The 18,354-nt window shown below is 35.5% G+C and overlaps 3 long non-coding RNA genes and 1 pseudogene across 5 annotated transcripts; 1 reads left to right on the top strand and 3 right to left on the bottom strand.

Annotated features, from left to right (window-relative positions):
- Positions 1-248: 248 nt before the first annotated feature.
- LOC114259142 (lysophospholipid acyltransferase 1-like) overlaps positions 249-18,354 on the top strand; it is a 64,831-nt pseudogene continuing 46,725 nt past the window's right edge.
- LOC145806199 (uncharacterized) lies at positions 6,581-7,082 on the bottom strand. The gene is made up of 2 exons (XR_014348953.1): positions 6,977-7,082; positions 6,581-6,829 (listed from the first exon to the last, which is right to left on the bottom strand). It is a non-coding gene; the product is annotated as an uncharacterized LOC145806199 (long non-coding RNA).
- On the bottom strand, positions 7,835-9,647 carry LOC145806197 (uncharacterized). Of its 2 annotated transcripts, XR_014348950.1 has the most exons (4): positions 9,432-9,647; positions 8,691-8,797; positions 8,162-8,599; positions 7,835-8,052 (listed from the first exon to the last, which is right to left on the bottom strand). It is a non-coding gene; the product is annotated as an uncharacterized LOC145806197 (long non-coding RNA). The 2 variants fall into 2 exon arrangements; XR_014348949.1 differs by having other exon boundaries at positions 7,835-8,599; positions 9,432-9,617.
- LOC145806198 (uncharacterized) lies at positions 9,987-14,035 on the bottom strand. 2 transcript variants are annotated; one of them, XR_014348952.1, is made up of 5 exons: positions 13,295-14,035; positions 12,573-12,662; positions 11,355-11,420; positions 10,686-10,759; positions 9,987-10,567 (listed from the first exon to the last, which is right to left on the bottom strand). It is a non-coding gene; the product is annotated as an uncharacterized LOC145806198 (long non-coding RNA). The 2 variants fall into 2 exon arrangements; XR_014348951.1 differs by having other exon boundaries at positions 9,988-10,567; positions 12,573-14,032.

Here is an 18,354-nt window from a genome sequence, read left to right as displayed (position 1 = left end):
TGAAACCTTCAAAGTAAAGAAAATAAAATATTTGAGATCCTCTTACATGAATTCATTCCTAAATTTATCAAATCATCACATGAGGCAAAATAAAAGAATTAAAAAAAAATTATAAACTTGGATTGTCCTTGTTACAGGTATAAAAGTTCTCACTCTTGTAACAATTATTGGCTCTCTAGAAATGATTCATTCTTCGTTGTTTTGTTAAAATAATAAAAATATGTAGCTTAAGTTAAAACAAAATCTCTATGGCGTTGGGTAATGCTTCGGGTCATTCTATTTGAGATGGAGTTTGCTAAACTAACATTGCGGAGAAACTTAAGTATGGGTAGATAGTTGAGAGCATGTTGTTAGTAGTAATCTTTGTCTTGCCTAATGAAGTTCTTGTTTATGAACTCTAGAAAAAGTTCTCAATACCATCCAAGATTGTTATGAACTTCTAAGGAACAAAAGGAGAGAAAAAGGTGATGTGTTACATCTTATGGTTCCCTATAAGACTTTCAGGCATGCATTTTTCATATTCTCATTTTACGTCTTCTCATTTGAATCTATCTCTTTCTCCCATCATTTTGTTCTAGTAGGCGTACAAGGCAAGAAATCTTACTCCTCTTACAGCTCTAAGATAGATAGGTAAAGTCCCTTCACCCTTGGAACAAACTAGCTCCAGAGGGAAGAAATAAGGACTTCCATATAGGAGAGTGAAAACCACGGTCTGTATCTCCTTCATCTCTTCCATCTCTCCTCTGATGTTGCCCCCAACCCGCTATAGCCACCCATGGACTAACATCCTCTCTCTTTCCCACCTTTGTGCCCATTACCATTACCTTTTTTTTCTCTTCCTCTATCTGCCAGCTCCTTTATCTTTCCCCATCTGTTTCTCTTTGTAGAGATGGAACATTAATTGTCCATCTCTTTGCTCTAATTTTCCCACTAAGGCCACCACCACCTCTATCTCTCATTTTTGGTTGAAAGTGGAGGGTGGAGAAAAGGGACATAGAGGAGATAAGGTTGGAAGTCCCATGAGGTGGAAAGAAATGTGATGGTGCATGTGAGGTTGTTTTCATATTTTGCTCCTTCCCCTTTGAGGGTATGAAGGACTTTGTAATTCTAATTTTATTTGATCAAGGTATCATTTACATTTTAGTGTAAAAGTTGATGGCTTGAAAGTGTTGTGCAAATGTAAATTTGAAGGGGGCATGACGTTAGTATAATTTCCCTTTATTTCTTATAGGGTAAATAAAGGGATATTTTGGTCCTTCCCTAACTTCTTTACATCAATTTATGTCATTTGGTTAATTCTGAAACTGTTGTCATATTTTCCCGGTGTATAGGTGCTTTAATGGTGTTAGTACTGAAAGTTATTTCATGTACTATGAATTACAATGATGGGCTACTGAAAGTGGACGACTTGCGCGAGGCACAAAAGAAAAATCGGTTGCTTAAGTTGCCCTTATTAATTGAGTATGTTGGCTACTGCCTCTACTGTAGAAGTCACTTTGCCAGACCAAATTATGAAATGAAGAATTATCTTGAGTGGACAGAAAGTAAGGAGGTAAGCCAACTATGTCATTCTTGCATTCTTCTTTGTTTTGTGTACTTCTGTCACAGTGACTTTAACTAGTATTCATCTTTGATTATTCTCTTTTTTAGATTTGGATGCGCTCTTAGATTTGGACACGCTCTGAGAAAGGACTGTCACTGTATGGGGAGTAAATATTCATCGCTTCTCGTACTCTGCATGTCTAAGCTTCGCCTCTTTCTGAGTGTCCTGAGAATACAAAAACGATGAGCTACCCTGTGGCATGCTGCAGGAAAAACCCTCCGACGATTAAGTTAGCACACTTAGAAAGAGAGAGAGAGAGAGAGACAAAGAGTTAAGTAGCTCCGATAACTAGATGTTCCAGACCTGTGCATGGAGGCACAACACCGTTTATATAGTTTTTACGCGCTCCTCTATCTATCCTCCTCCTATTGCGTGGGTATGTTCCCTTCTCACAGTCCTCCACGTATAAGCGCAAATACTGCCAAACACCAAATGGCCAAACCACCTAACGGTATTGATGCGTACGAACGACGGAATCTCCTTCCTGTAATCCGAACATACCACGTAGTGTACCTTACCGAGCTGTGCCCGGCGCGGTGCCGCAGGCTTTTTATGGGATCGTGCTACCTGCTCAGTCCCGTCGGTCAAACTTGAGTGTGCGCTCAATTGAGCTCCGCAGTCCACAATAAGTACTTACACGGTCGAACTTGACCTGTTGAGGACAAACTCCGTCCGACTTGGCACGATGCACATCCCTAGCCTGTGCCAGCATCTCAAACTTGTACCATAAAACCAGGCTAAAACCTTGGTCCAGCTTATATCCAAAATGTGACCGAACTAATGACCTTGATCGAGGCCCAATCCACCTCGACCCAGATCAGGTCATAAATCTCCCTCTCAATCACCATCACTTTATGGGGAAACTTTTAAAGCTCTTATTCAAGCTACTGTTTGTATGGGGTTGTACATGTTTCTGATGCCCTAATTTTCGTTATCCAAGTTTGTAGAACCCGTATACCATGAATGGAGTTTTCTGGAAACGATTGGGTTACCAGTACATGTCTGGCTTTACAACACATTGGAAGTAGGGGTGGGCACGGGTCGGTTGTGGCTACAGAACCTCTAGTCATCCATCCGTCCACCAGATTGGCAGATTAGAGAAAATCAATCTGCATCTGTTCGCCAATCCGGCAGATGTAGATTGAGCAGATTGGCGAATTAGCGAATGGATGTGAATCAGTTTGGCGGTTTAAAATTTTATAAATTTTCAACATAATTCAACTTGTGCACTTCTTAAAAAAAATAAAATATTATAGTCAATGACTTATAAAGTATTACAATCACTGTATGCCTCATACAAAGAAAGAAAGTTTGAAACTTTAGAATATTACAATCACTGCATGTCTCATCCACATATTACAATCATATCATGCCTCATCCACATAAAGTATTACACTCTATGGCTCTTAAAATATAAAAACAATTCAAACCACCAAAACCATGAACAGAGCAGTAGTAGAGATTGTATGCCTCTGTATTGTTACATCTATATATGTTTTGAAAACAAAAACCAACCAGCATATGTCATCTTTTTTATTTATTATTTTTAGAGTTAGATTTAAAACCAAAAAATATAGATAAATAATACATTTATTTTTCAATTCAAAAAATATGTTCAAGTTGAAAACTCTTTTTCAACAGTATATATTAAACAAAATATTTAAACTCTTTTTTAATTGAAAACACAAACAGAATATCTAAACAAATTGAAAACACAAAGTCTTACAAATTATTAGGGGTGTTCGCGGTTTGGCGGTTCAGTTGCGGCTAAAGAACCTCAAATCCGCCATTTGTCCAAAACTAGGCGGATTAAAAAAAATCAATTCGCAACCGTCCGCTTGTCATCACACATGTGTTCAAAATACAGCGAATTAGTTTGGTGCAATCAGTTTGAGTAGATCGGTGTATCCGCTGCTTACCTAGTTAGAAGTATTATCTTGTTTGGTCAATCTCAGAAGCTGCTATCATTATTTCTGGCCTGGGTTTCAGTGGCTGGACAGATTCTTCTCCACCAAAGCCACGATGGGACCGTATCAAGAACATTGATATTTTGGGTGTTGAGTTGGAAAAGACCGCGGCTTAGATACCACTTGCATGGAACATACAAGTCAGCACCTAGCTAAGTCATCGTGAGTTTTCATCACTTCTCCTTATATGCTATGATTTTCTATCTCAGTAGTGCATGAATATTTGTTACTATTTCACCAGAAAGCTTGAATTTTCTGTCCATCCAGTGAGAAAATCCATAATTTTTATTTCATTTTATTTTTGACAAGTAGCCGGAAATTCCATACCAGGCTGTAAATGGATTTCATTTAAGTTGAGTAGAATCTAGGTATTTCTAAATTTTACCTAATTGGAGATTAGGAAATGTAATTTGTTTCAATATTAATTGGATTTACAGAATTAGTATTCATGTTGCTTCGATTTGAGGTTGTCATAGTTACACTGTTACTGGGTCTTATTGGATTGTGATATAATTCATTTCCAACTCTAAATCCAGACCATTCACGATCTGCATTTTTATTGTTCATTTATGGAAAATTATTCTCATGCATCTATAAGAGTTTGATATAGTAAATCCTTGCCTTAACCAACTTTCGAATTGTGATGCACAGTAAATAAGTGACAATTTCATTATTTGAACAACTTTGGTTCATTGCTACATGAGACATTAAGAATGTCCTGCAAATTGCAAAAGATGTATGATTCTGATGGTTTAACTTCAATCATGAGCATTGTTAAACAATAAAAATGGCGTTTGTTGGGGATACTGAAGTTGTTTTCATTTCATTTTGCCGATACATCTTACCCATTTATTATGATTAAGGACTATTGGTTGGGATGGTACATGGTTCTTCAGTCTAAGGGTGTTAGGTTAACATGTTCACTAAGGAAAATTAGCCTCATTTATCAGTCACGTTCACGATATGATGGTTTGAAGTGATAAATTGAAGTACGATTTAATAGCTTGGGGTTTCCTAGCTGTTTGAAGTTATATACACCGTTATCTAATATATTGTTGTTCTTCCAGATGTTTATGAGAGACTTGTTCAAAAGGGAAAGAAACCTGGTTTCTTTCAATTGTTGGCTACCCAGACTGTTAATGCTATTTGTCATGTGAGTCTATATTTCAGTTTTTGTTCTTCATCAATACTTTGGACGTGTTTTGTTTGCTTTATACCTCTGCAGTTGTTAAAATTAATGCATGGTGCACTACCTTCCCTTAGAAGTTAATTTGCAAATGTGTTAGTGAGTTGGATTAACAGTACTGTAGGCATATGGTAACCTCAAGTTGTATCTACTACACCCCTAAAAGGAAATTAGTGGTTTTAACTCGAGTTGAGGTATAAGCGTGTTTGTTTAATACTCCTAATGTTCTGTAGTGAATTTATTCGTCATTCCGTTGACATGATTTACTAATAAATGCACATGATTTATCCTTCCCCTACTTTAATCAGATGAATGTTGCAAACAGATTGCATTTAATTGGTTGTTCTTTTATACTTTCACCCATGGTTTTAAAATTCACTGACCTTAGGCATAAATTCAGACCATATTTGATTGAGTTTTATCTGGTCAAAATTTGGATACTAAAATTCAAAAAATTCAAATTCAAAATTTGGGAAAAAATTTGAAGTTTTCATTAATTATGTTGAAAATTCAGCTGTATGGTAATTGAAGGTGGACACGGCGTTGCTCTGGATGGTAATTGAATTTTGAACCTGGCTGGGCACTAATGTGAGCCATAACTTTTTGTCTGGCTGTGTGGGTGGGTAATACCTTTCATTGTTTGTCAAAATATGTAAATCATTTACTTCTGGTGTTCTCATTACTAAAACTTTATATTTTGCTCTATTATTTACAAGTGGATGGATCAACTGTGTGATTCAACACCCATTAAACACTTCTCTGATATGCTTTAGAAAAATAAGGTCTTTTATTTTTATTTTTTATTTTTTTGCATTTTCAAGTGTTTCCTCCTATACATGTTATCATTATCATTCTTATGTACTCCTATTAATTTGTGATCACTAGATGTACATAGCCTGCTTCAATACATATAACTATCTTCCATCTGTTAATATTTTATCTCAGGGCATCTGAATATTTTCTTGTCTTCAAAATCTAGTTATATAATCATTTGACTTCTCATTCAAATGGTTGTCTCATCGTGCTACAGGGTTTATATCCAGGATACATCATATTCTTTGTGCAGTCAGCACTGATGATTGCTGGCTCTAGAGGTAAGAATTAGGCTTCACTTTTGTGATTTTATCCAATTTTTTTTATTCAGATGGTTAATTTTTTTTTTTCAATTTCTTTTTATTTCCTGTTGGTCTATGAACAGTTATTTACAGATGGCAACAAGTTGTGCCTCCTAAAATGGCTCTAATGAAGAAGTTTGTATGAGAGGGTTCAAGAATATGGTCAAGAAATTCGAAGATCTTTGAAAAAAATTCGAATTCTCTAGAAATGATGAGAGGTTTAAATTCTTCAACGGTCGCAACTAGAACACAATAGTAAAGAGATGATGGAGATAAGAGATTGCACTGCTGGAAATTAAGCTTTTAGTGGCGTTTAAAAAACGCCGCTAAAGCTATCAAAAACGCCGCTAATTGTTTTTGTGACGTTTAGTACCAAACGCCGAAGATGCGGCCGTCGCTGTAACTTTATGACGCTTTAAAAGCGTCGCTATATCAGTATAGGCGGCGTTTTTTAAAACGCCGCTAAATGTGTTTCATAATGATGCAATGACGTCACTCCACATTTAGCGACGTTTTAAAAACGCCGTGATAGATCATTTTTATTTTAAAAATATAACCGTTGGTATTAAAAACGCCGTTATAACTTCATTTTTTTTAAAAAAAATAATAATAAATTGTGCTAATTCTGTGAGATTTAACCCAAAAAAAATCCCTTTTATAAAGATGAAAAATATACAATATATTGACTAAATTTAGGTAAACATAATACTAGATCAATTCATGCTTCTCAATATGCAAAAATATTTCAATTCCAAGATGAAATAAAGTTAACCTAGTGTCTAGTGGTAAGTTGAAAGTTATTACAAAACAAATCGGCACAAAAGATGCAATTCAAACTAATTATACATACAAGTACTATGAAAGCATCTACTAAGAAACAAAAATTCCCGGGTTCTATAAGGAAGATGATGGTCCTTTGTTCATATCTCAGCATGGTTGACACATCTTGTGCTGTCACCTACCAAGCATTCACCAAAATAGGTGTTAACAAGGACAAATTTACCACACAACCAGTAAGTACAGAGAATACAAATGTAGTTGCCTAAACAATCACAGTAGTTATCAACAAGAAGTTAATAATCTAAAATGAGATCAAGACACTAACCTTAACAAGAAGGCTGCGGAACCGTGACTTAACCCAACCCACCATGTGGTCTCTGTTACCTATGAAATACACATAAAAGAATTAGCCTTATTAAGTCTCTGCTACCTATGAAATACATAAAAACACACACACACACACACACACATATATATGTAAAATTTAAAGTGCCCCTATCTAGCTATGATACAGGTTTCGGCATCAATTGAAACATGTCCAATATCAGTCTAACAAAATCATGTAGCCATCTAAAAGCACTAAAATAAATTTGAAACTCTAAATGTTCAATTTTTCTTTGTTTTCTCCAAATTCTACTTCCCTTTTGTGAGGAGGTGGGTTCCTTTTGTTTTTGACTCCATTTTTATGGGAAAAAAAAAAAGAGGAATCAACACTGAGATGATAAAATTACAAGCATTAAACACACCAATATCACTTCAACCACAAGTACAGGCAGATGGTTTGGACCAACAAAACAAAGAATATACTTGAGAAAATCTTAATGTGAATCCACATAACCCTTCCACTTTCCCAACTAATTTTTCCTTCTTTTTTTCTTCCAAGAGATGCTTGAACATGTAGAATTTTATGAGACATTAAAATTTGGTTGGAGAATGGTTTACAAGGTTTCAAATTCCTCTATAGATTAAAATCACCCAACAATAGTTTCTGAGCAAATAAAGCCTTATGCCTCTGCATGAATAAACATTGGGTACAAATGGAAAATCTACAGCATTGGTATAGAAGAGTAAGCATGCCCATCACTCGTTGTACATAAATAAATGTCTCAAAAACTTGAATGCCACTAGCAATTCATGAAGAAAAAAAATATGGAAGAATACTGTAGTAGGATGCGCAACAAGATTCAATGCTTACCCAATTTTCAGTATAAGGACAGGACAAGCAAGTGCAAGTTCTGTAATTAAAGCATTTTGTACAGTCACAATAGAAAATAAATACTCAAAGAATAATCAAACAATTTGGAAGAACTTGACTGCTGTCCATTCAAAGCCAATCATCGAGTAAAGGAGAAAAGCATAGATAAAGGTCTGAATTACAACATAAATTGTTTCTATGGCCACCTGTAATAGAAAAAGTACCGTGTAAATATTGGATGTGGGAGACCATATATACACATTCTTCTTAATGAAAAGAAGAGAGAGATGTGATGTAATGTCTTTTATCCTTTACCTGAGCAAATGCGTAAGGCAACTCTGAATACATCCCAGCTGCCCTTTCACGGTAAAATACTGTTCTCTCAACTGCTACAACAATTTGCACCGCATTAGCATTGGAGGCTCCAAGGAAAAGGACAGCAGAATAGGTAGCTCCAAGCAGATTAAGCAAGTCTTGTTGTTGGTGTCTGTTGACCAAAAATTATACAATTGATCTTCATGTTGAGTACAACTAGGTCTTTGCAATGTTTGCTGTCTGTTGGGAAAGAGAAATTCTCAGAGAAACTTGAGGGGGAAAAATCAGTGATCTTAACTAATGATTTAAATTTTGATAATTTAATGTGGTCTTATTTTATCTGACAATTTTCAGATTTTGGCTTGAAGGTTGTGTTCCTTTGGTGATGCTTGTTGGATTAAAGACTTACGCAGTTGAAAATGTGGGGTGCTTCGGGTCCTGCAGCAAAGATTTTGCAAAATGATTAACATCCTCACCAATTTAATATACAAGTTATTCTGAATTATGAAAGATAATCATTATGTTGTACCAATCTCAAGATCATGCCAAGGATGTGCAGCAACTGATCTTTTGGATAAAGATGATAGGATCCTCTCATTTAAACGGGGAGCATTGCGACTTTCACTCATTTTTGGCCTAATAGAGAACAAAGATCTCAAATAAACAATTTAATAGAGTTAACATTATTTAAAAATAAATGCATATACTTTTGTGCTAACTGATTTTCATTTATTTAAAGTATGGGCTAAGGTTGGTATTATTAAATTACTTGCATCAATATATGTATGGGAAGATTCAGAAAAAATAAATTGGCCTCACAACACATGTATGGGAAGATTCAAGATTGTTAAGTACCAAACAAACAAAAATCAAGATTGCTCAGCTTTATAATGTAATATATGTCCACTGTAATGCTCGAATATTGAGCAGCAGATACTTCATTTACACAATAAAATCAATAAAAAGAGGGCAGTATCATCAAAAGTAAAACCAAAAAAGGCCTTATATATAATCATCAAAGTCAAAGATCCAAGTATGAACCTCCAGATACTTCTCTCTCTAATTTTTGAAAATGGAAATTAAAATTAAGATATGTGAGTATACTTGGAAACCCAGAAGTGTAATGAATAATTGTTTTATATAGATAAATTAATCCAGATAGAAAAAGACAGTCAATACTCAACATTATGCAAGACTTTATAATAAAAATAAAATAAATGGAAGAAAAAAGTTTCATGTCAAATAAACAAAAAGGAACTGAAAAACTTACCTGAGAATAAAGAAGAAGGAACAGGGTTGGGAAGATTATTAAGAGAATAGAGTTCCTGTGAGGTTTGTGAACAAATATTGTTAAATAGGCACATATATATATATATATATATATATATAGTATAAGAGTTGTCTACAAGAACACTAAAATGTCGCAGTGATGTGTGAGGTGTGAATGTGCTAGTCAGATTGTTCCTACTTTCCAGGAAATCTTGCACCTCTTGGCTTTAGGGTGAGGTGAGACAAAAAAAGTAGTCTGTATACCCTGAAAATATAAAAGCTTGAGCAATGCAAACAGATGAGAAGTTTGCTCCAATTTGGATAGCTAGCAACTCCCTCAATTAAATAGCTAGCAACTCCCTCAATTAAACCTTGGTCAAGTTTGGTTAGGAAGCTGTATTGGCTTACTAACCAAACCTGACCTCATATATGACAAGAAAAAGGCACCTATTCAAGTCTACCACAATAATAATCATAAAACTGAATTTCTATATAGCAATTTAACACAGGCAATTCAAGATAAATGCAAAGCTAGAATCTCAGAAGTGCCACAAGTTGAAACTAGTTAACTGCTTGCATGAAAAGCATGTGGGCGTTTGCTATGGGAGTGACCACAACATGTACCAGCATCAAAACATGGGAGGATGAATAAATGTGTTGACTACTGAGCTAAAATTAACAACAAACCTGCCACTGGTTTTTAATAGCCTCATACTCTGACTCATATCAAAGGTAACTCAAGTGCGTGTACGAGAGCAATAGACAGAAGAAATTACATCTGTTGTTGCCTCTGGACCAGACTTGTGTTCGTCTCCCTGCAGTGTTGACAGCAAATTGGGTCCTGCAATTTCAGTTGGCATTTCCGAGTGTGAATCTGCTTTTTGTATCTGAGGTTCTATACTAGAAGAATCCTGCTGAACTGGAGAGAGGATTCTGTTTATATCTTGATAGATGGTCTCTAGTGGAAGGAGATTCTTCTTCAACTTGAACCAAATTGGATTCATTGTGAGATCCAATTTGTTGTTTGCCAACTTTTTCTCCCTGTTCTTGTAGTTGCCAGCATTCAGCACCTGCTGGTTTGTTTGCTAAAAATGCCTCCATCGATTCATTGGCATTTTGTCCAAGTACTTTGCACATCTACATTTAAGAAACAATCTTTAGTGATGACATATCATTTCCTGAATAATATTTCTTCTCATAGACATCAAAATCAGGTAAGATATATGATTTGATTCTGTAATAAATGGGATTTTACCTCATTATAAAGCTGAGCCATTTCCAAACGATCTGGTTTATTGTCACAAGCAACGGCTGAAACTTCTTCTGGTGCTGCACAAAAGGAAAAGGTCGCACCATATTAGCTTCCTAAATGAGCCCGAGTTCTCTTAAAATTATTAAGAGAGCACAACTAGCTTAATTAGCTTAAGAGAGCACAACTATTCTGAAGACAGCACAACTAGCTTAATTAGCTTAATGAGCTTAAGAGAGCACAACTATTCTGAAGTGAATAGAAAAATAAATAAAAGAGGAAAGTCACTGTAACAGTTTTAATTCATGACATTGCTTAATTAGCTTCTCAAAACTTTCATAATCTACGTGAGCAGAGGAAAACACATGTTGGATTTAGAGAACTACACAAAATAATATATATATATATATGTATAGAGAGAGAGAGAGAGAGAGAGAGAAGTATCCATAAATGATGGCATTTAATTAGTAAAGTTTCATAATTTTAAGACCAATGATCAACTGGGTTAAACAATGAAGCATATGAAAGCAATATCAGCATGACAGGAAGGAAGGAACAAAAACAAATAGAATAGACATTCAGGTAGCCTATTAGACCATCAGAAAACAAAGGATGAAAGAAAATACCAATGTCAATTGAACAACATCAATAATACGAGATATAACATCTACTGACCTTCTCTACCCAAGAATCTTTATACTCCACAATAAACGGATTCCTCATTTTGGCAATAAGCTCCATCTACGTAGCGCAAGAAAAACGAAAATATTAGTCTGTACTCTACTCTAGTAATCTGACAATGTCCCAGATAAACACCACAGCAAAAGTTCAGCATGTAGCAAAACCAGCTAAAGTATAAATGTCTACATGCTAATTAATGATAAGTATGCGCAATTGTGTGCATAGCACTTAAATGCTCTTCATTTGACATTTGAAGATCCTCACCAAATTTGGATGTCCTCCAGCCGATCCAACACCAACCTCCTCCTCTATAAGGACCCATGTTCCAGGCAATCCCTGAAGAAATACAACTACAGCAGCGAAACATCTATGGCGGGCACCGAAACACCAAATTACATCTATATATGTAATTTTAGATATTAAAATGAGACAGATCACATACTTTGCTGTTACAGCCCTAGGTCAGATCTCTCTCTTTGTATTTCTTAAAATCTAGAGATGATGATACCAGGTTTGAGTGCCCCAATTTAAATGATACCTATTTTCTACATGTTTTGTTTAATTGTATCTTCAATTTTTTTATTATTTGTTTGTTTCCCTTCCTTTTATGAAAAAAGAAATACTAATGTTAAATTTTCAATTAATGGATAAATTATTCAACTATTGCTGAAGATAATGGTTTACAGCAGTGATTTAATTTTTTCTGTTTAATCATTTTCCCTGTATATATTCAGTGTTCTGCTTATATTTTTGGAAGTCCTTTGATTTTTGGATCTGCGAAGGTTTTAAAAATATACCCAGCTGAAAAGTAGAGGGAGGGTAGTATAGGAGCTTTCTGTGGTTGACAAAACAAAAAGGTCCAAAGTTCGAGGTCAAAGGCTAAAATAAAACAGCATACTCAATTCAGTTGGTTGTTCTTTAAGTTTCACAAGAAAACAAAAAGAAAAAGAATAAGAAAATTGTGGCATGTTGGGGGGTGGGTGGGTTGTATTTGATTCTTTAATTCCTTTTACTCATGATGCTCATCACCATTCCAACAATAACAATAAAGTCAAATAATGCTCTCCATCATAATAATCGATGAAATGCAAAATCAATTGGTATCTCTTGATGACTGCTGCACCCTACATGATTGCCCAATTTGCTCTATGACAGTGCACACTTCAAAGTTTTTTTTAGATAAATTAGGTAGGTAGAAGGGGCGCATTATACCTTTCTGTGGTTTGTTCCCTTGATTCTGATGTGTTGTTATCAAGAATATAAGGAAGTTCTAGAAACTGCAAGAAAGGTTCCAACTATATCCTGCAAGATAGCAAAAATGAATTATAACATATATTTTCCTAAGCATTTGATTCTTACACTGAAAGTAGTATGATACCAGTTAAAACATAATGACTCTGAATATCCACAGCATTGTTTCTCAAGCTACCATGGTAGTAAGATTCCGGTAAGATATTATGCAAGGTGAAAAAAAACAAATATCAAACAATACAAGATATTTTGAATTCATTTAGATACAACATCTACAGACACAACACCAATTTCGTAGAAATAATTTCAAAAGCAAAATTTAAATGTAAATCTATAAGCACTCTGATTTGTGGAATTATAGACTGAGCAGTTAACCATAAAAACCATCACTTAATAGAGCATAGCAACATGAGATGGCATGTTAGATTTTCTTAATCGGTGCAGTAAGTGCATGACCATGGTTCGATCCCAAGTTGCTGACAAGCTTGCAGAGACTTTAAACCACCTTTAACAAGATTTTCTTTATAAGTAACTTAGGAAGCTATTTATGTCAAGTAAAATAGAGCAAATAGTCCTAATATATTCAGGCAAGAAATGAGCAACTAAAATGAGTGGGAGCCATGAGAGTGAAAGTTCAAAGTCAGTATCAACAGCCAAAAATCAGGATGAACTCTGCCAAAAACCTTCATAATTTTTCCGTCACTGCCGATCAACGATTGGATCATTCGTGAGCCTGAAAACAAAATAAGGATGATTATTCAATCAATACATAGAGATACATATATAAATTCATACATATACTTGTATAGAGAGATTTTTAGGAGAAAAAAATTATTCAAAAAAAAGTACAGATAATGTGTACGTAGAGAATGAGATTGTGCGAGAGAGACAGAGATCCAGAGAGATCGAGAGAGAGAGGGAGACAGAGACAGAGATCGAGAGAGAGATCGAGAGAGAGAAGAATCGACGAAGCTGAGATTGGATTGAAATCGAAATCGAAATCGATTTCGAAACTGAGTAGGCGATGTAGATGCAGATGGTGATGGCGGTGGCGGTGGAGCTTTGAAATCAAAATCATTCTGAGATTGGATCGATCGAATGATGAATCACCGAGCTGAAGAAGGTTGAATCAAGTTGAAGGAACAGAAGGGCTTAGAGAGAGAGAGAGAGATAGAGAGAGAGTGAGAGATTTGAGGGATCGGTTTCTTTGAGACTCTAGGGTTTCTCAGATTCAAATAAGTTGTGAGAGATTTGAGGGCTTGAAGACAGAGAGGGAGAAACAGTGTAACACATTCGAAGGCGCTTTTCAAACGACTTCATTACTTAAACGGTACCGTTTTAATAAAAACAAAATGTGACGTTTATAAAATGTCATTAAATATTATAAATAGTGGCGTTTAAAAAAACGCCGTTAAATAAACGCCGTTAAATCATATATTTCCTGTAGTGTTGGGTGAAGAAAAAAGCAGTAATTGGAGAGAGAATAATGGCAAGGCTCTTTCATGAATCTCCTACTTTCACTCTCAAAGTAGATAATGGAGAAGGGAAATTAGTTCTTTCCCAAGAGTTGTCTCTCTAAAATCCAACCCTTATAAAGCTATGGATGGGTGCTATTTATAAGCACCTCATGATGTAGGATGAAGCCTATGTGCAAGGCACGTGGAGAATATTCTCTCTAATCACCTTGTCCGAGGAGGTGACCTCTCCGAGGATGAGGAAAATCCCGAAGAGGAGATCAACCTTTACCTTTCTTTTTAGCCACACCTAACCAATGATTCCCAATCATCCCAAGGGGTCAAGGGTAGTCCTGGAGGGCGCCCTGCCGTAGAAGGGTCAAGGGTAGTTTATAAGAACACCCTACCGCAAATATTGTCAAGTCTCAGAGACCTCCTACATCGTGCCACCTCGACTCGGGTATAGGGTAGTTTAACAGAAGAGTGAATTTATCTCCACTCACTGTCCTCGAGATCGGGTCCTTGGTTCGGAGTCCATTACGCCCATGGTTCTGCTGCGTAGATCCCGAAAAGCTCCAAGTCTGCAAATGTTCTGAAACTCATTAATGGAGCGACTTCTAGATTGCGTCTGAATCTGTTCGAAGCCAAGTGCTTCGGATCTCTAGGTTCATAGATCTGAATCCTTTTGAGTTCGAGCTCAAATAGGTCTCTAGGTTCGTGGTTCCGAACCCTTTCAACACTAAGCCAATACCTCAGAGAATAGATCTCCTCTGAGGGTTTCATCTTTTTTGAAAGTAATGGTTAACCTCCTCGGACGCTCGTATGAGCTCGGCCTCCTCAGATGGGCTTATTGGATTCTCTTTAGAGATATTTGCTTGATGGGTCTTCCTTGGCTCAATTTGTTGGCTTTCTTATGTGGCCATTCAATAGAATTCACTTGGGCCCATTTGACAATAATTTTTCCAAGCTCACCAATTTTTGGGCTTTTCGATTGGACCTTGATTGGGCCCAATTAATTTAGAATTTAGTGGGCTCAAGTCAACTCTCTTACATTTTGCCCTTTGCATGTATGGAAAATTTTAAATCTCTCAAACATGCATATTTTCACTTCTTTAGCCATGCTTTGCATCATGCCGTCGGAAATATTTTGTCCTCATGTGACTTTTGGATAAGATTGCTGGCTTATCATATTTTATGGATAAGATTGACAACTAATAAAGATAATAAAGAATCTTTTTTATCTTTATGCCATGTTTGGCTCATACACACTTTTATACTTTTGATTTATTCTCTTAAAAAAAAATCAAAATTTAAATATTTAATAATCCACCCACCAAGAATGATGCAGAATTAACATTTATTTCTCTTGAAAATAAACAAATCATAATAGTCTTGACCCTTTTTTATTTTTAATTTTTTTTTAACAATATATAAACATATTGCTTTTTGGGCATTCTCTCTCCAGAAATTTAAAAATATTATTTCCATTGAAAACAAACAAATCCTATAGCTTGACCCATTACATTTCTCTCTCTAAAAAAGTGAAAACCCACTGTCTTCCTGAAATTGGAAACTCATATATATATATATATATATACACTATCGTATATCCGTGCCTGAAGGCACGGTGTAAATAATGTTAGGATTAGAATATAATTGTAATCTCAATATTATTTAATAGATTCTCAATTATCAATTATTAATTTAATATAATTGTAATCCCAATCCTTCTTGTCTTAAAAATAAAATGGCAAGAAAATTATGCCTTCCATCTGAAAATCCCTGTTTCTATACCAAGAAAATGGCATAGGCAAACAACCATTGTTGAGCTTTGGTGACCCACCATAAAACAAACTCAAAAACATCTATCTAAGTTCACAGAAGCTATGGAAGTTTCCAATCCAATAAAGGTGTTGGTAATGGGCGCCTATGTGGCATGACCATTTGAATTTGAATTTGAACCTTATCCAAATAGGTTTTAAAATTGAATTCAAACCTATTTAGGATAACCACTCAGGATACAGATATTATCTCCATTAACTGATATGGATAGATAATAATAACATATTATATATCTGGAATATGGGTTATGGGTGATTAAGAGAGAAACAACGTATGATCTGAGTTTTACCCATATACTGACTCTCTCCCAAAAACAACGATCAAGTCATTTGCACTGTGATTTGTGTGGGTGATATTCAATCTGTAATATCACTTCACTGCTAGGTTGGTTTATCAGATTCTAGAAGCATGTGATTTATCCACGAGGTTCTATCATCTAAAGGTATAATCTAAACATTTTATCCGCTGCATTTTTTTATACTTTGATTTACATTGATATTAAAGCGTAGTTAATGGATATTTTCGTGTTTCCTTTAATCATGTGTATATTTTTATATGTATATGTATACATTATATACATGAATATTTGTAAAGGAGAAAAAAATCTACTTTTATCAGATTAAGAGCATAAATATATTTTTTTATGTTCATTAATATCTTTTTTCATACCATAAATGGTTTTTTTTTTTTGAAAAAAGGAATCTGACAGTACAAAAATCGGACCAAAAAACACCCTGGAAGGTAGCGCGTGGTCTGCACGCGCCACCTGACGCCGTGAGCCGTTTCCACGCGCTCCCACGTGCCAGATGCCCTGCCGACGCGCCTGCACGCGCCCTCACGCATGCGTCAGCGGTGCTGTCCACGCGCGCCGTGCTCTAAGCCGCGGGCTGAGCCGCGCACCGAGCCGCGGCGCGCGCCGAGCTGCGCTCTGAGCCGTGTGCTGAGCCGGGCTCGTTGAGCCGCGCCGTTTTCCTCCGCCGGCTCGGCTGGCTTGCCTGCTGATGTATTAGGCGCTGTTTGTTTTGTTTTTAATTCTGAATCGCGTTAAATGGTTATAATTAATTCATTACATATTTGTTTTATGCGTGACTTGTACTGTTAGACTTAGAATTAATTTTTCTACATTCTGTAAAATTTTGAAAATTTTACGAAAATATAAAATATTTTTTCTGTGTTAATAATTCATGTTTTATGCATTAAAATGCTTCTGGTATTGCATAAATAATTTTCTGGGGTTGAAATATTTATTGTAGACTTCTGAAAGGTTTTATTATTTACTGGTAATATTGTCTCATTTTATCAGTTTCTGGATTTTTTTATTTCTAATTTTATGTGTATTTATTAGTCATTTAAAATTCCAAAATATTTCAGAATGATGTACATTTTAATTATGGCATAATCTGAATATTGTTTCTGTTTATCAGTTTTTGGATTTTTTATTTCTAATTTTATGTGTGTTTATTAGTTATTTAAAATTCCAGAAAATTTCAAAAATGATGTACACTTTAATTATGGCATAATCTGAATATTGAATACAACATATTTTTTGGATTTTTAATATGTTGCAATTAAAGAAGCATGATTATTTATTTATTTATTTATTTGAATTCCATCATTAAATAAATATAGCATGAGTTGTTTGTAAATTTACATTGAGATGCTATTGTATGGAATTTATCATGTTTTGTATATGCCATAAGTAGTGGGAGATTGTTTGATTATTTTTTGCGCATGGAATGAAATTAAATTTTGATAATTATCACTAGAGGCGCAAGAGATGATTACAAGCATAGCAAATTTTCGATCTTGAGACATGTGTAAAATTATCATTATTTAATTTAGATTCTTTTTGCTGCAAAATATTTTGTTTTGTGTTGCTATCATTAATATCCCCTGCGCATTTATTTACTCTGTATGTAGAAATGGCTGCTAAGACAGTGGTGGCAGACTTAACTAAGGGAGAGAAATTGGATGGCGACAATTATGATATATGGCGTCGTAAGATCCAATACCTCCTCAATGAGCAAGAAGTGTTGACCACGCTTGAACAAGTGATGGTTGAGCCAGAGCAGGGCAATATAGCTCAATATCATCGTGATCTTGAAGCCTTTCAGACTTGGTGTAACAAAGATCGGTGTGCGCGCTTTACTATGTTGAGCAGCATGCACAACGACTTGATTAGTGAGTTTGAGCATTGCCCGACTGCATTTGAGATGTGGGAAGCTCTCAAGCAAAAGTTTGGTATTACCTCTTTGGCAAAGCTACGTGGGCTGACTACGAGGTTTGACTCATATCAGAAAAGGGCGAATCACTTGATGAAGTAGCATTTGAGAGTCATGTCAGCCATGATACGTGAGCTTGCGGCTGCTGGGCATAATTTGACTCAAGAGCAGCAAGTACAGGCTGTGATACGCTCTCTGCCAAATTCTTGGGAGCAGATGAAACAG

The sequence above is a fragment of the Camellia sinensis genome, chromosome 13 (genome assembly GCF_055761805.1).
Source record: "Camellia sinensis isolate YWXY chromosome 13, ASM5576180v1, whole genome shotgun sequence".
Lineage (NCBI taxonomy): Eukaryota > Viridiplantae > Streptophyta > Magnoliopsida > Ericales > Theaceae > Camellia > Camellia sinensis.
The sequence above is the reverse complement of the archived record's forward strand: the minus strand, read 5'-3'. Positions and strand labels throughout refer to the sequence as shown.